Consider the following 1,506-nt stretch of genomic DNA (forward strand, 5'->3'; position numbering starts at 1 on the left):
GTCATACAACTGAGGCCCATACAAGAAAGTGGAGATTACCAAATTATCTTCGTAGCTTTCCTCTCTAGTTTATAATCTTCTGTCCCATTTTGGACGTGTGTGTGTGTGAGTGGAGGGTGTGTGTGTGTGTGTGTGTGTGTGTGTGTGTGTGAGTGGAGGGTGTGTTTGAGTGGTGGAGGTGTGGGCAGAGCAGGTCTCTCACAAGGCTGGTTCTGTGGGTTCACACTCCCCAGCCAGGCAGAAGCAGTGAGAACAAGATATGGTGACGCAAGGGATTAGTTAGTTAGCCCAGTTCCCAGCTGGCTCTGTCCCCTCCAGCCCAGTCACTAGCTAACCAACTACTAACCCATCCACCTAGTAACCTAGTAACCTGTTCATGGTTGATCCACTTATTATCTATTAACCAGTTAGCCTGGTCCCTAGTTAACCCATTCACCTGTTAACCAGTTAACTTGGTTCATAGTTAATACATTCACCTGCTAACCAGTTAACTTGGTCCCTAGTTAACCCATTTACCCATTACTCTTTTCTTTCGTTTCAATGAACAGATCTGCCAGAGCTGAGCACAGGGTAACCCAGACCTTGACCTCAATTGCTAACAGTTTCCTGTGGGGTCCTCTGAAGACTCCGTGATAGCGGGTGACTGTCCAGTCCCTTGGGAACTGAATCTCCTACATCAGCACTAGTGCCTTGCACACATTTGTGATTGGACATTTGTAAAACTTGAGCAAGGGACCCAGGGCAGACCAGGTGGGCACTGTAACCCCATCAACATGGTCCGAGTACAATCCAGGGCTAAGCACTGAGGCCGCCTCGGGCACTCACTGGGTGGGCTGTTCAGTTAACAGAAGGAAGAGCTGGGGCGACGGCTCAGGAGCTGGGGTGCTAGCTGTGCACACAAGGACCTGGGTTCCATTCCTGCACCCGTGCAGAGCCAGGTGTGCTTCAGCTCCGCAGAGACCAAGGGCAGTGCCAGGAGCTGGCTCACCTGTTGGGAGACCCCATCTCCAAACATGAGGTGGACAACACGGAGATTATCTCCTGGCCTGTGTGCATGGGTGTTGGTTCACGCGCATGCACATGTGCACACACGAGAGAGAGAGAGAGAAAGAGAGAGAGAGAGAGGGGGGGGGAGAGACAGAAAGAGAGACAGAAAGAGAGAAAGCACTGAGTGCATGGAGGTATAGAGCTTGGCTAATTGCATACTGCTCTTGCAGAAGACCTGAGTCTGGCTCCTAGTATGCACATCCGGCAGCCAACGGCCACTGTAACTCTACCTCCAGGGATATGATGCCTCTCTCCTCTTTTGACCTCCACTGCAGCTGCAGACACGTGGTTTGCATGCATACATTCACACACATGCATACACACACACTCACACACTTGCGTGCATGTGCACACACAGAGCCAAAGTAAGAGAAAGCATCCCCTTAGCCACCTGTGGGGTGTAAGTATGCTGGGGCTGCAGTGGCACAGCACACCACAGTGCACACTGCAGTGGCACAG

This window comes from Microtus ochrogaster, linkage group LG1 (assembly GCF_000317375.1).
Source record: "Microtus ochrogaster isolate Prairie Vole_2 linkage group LG1, MicOch1.0, whole genome shotgun sequence".
Lineage (NCBI taxonomy): Eukaryota > Metazoa > Chordata > Mammalia > Rodentia > Cricetidae > Microtus > Microtus ochrogaster.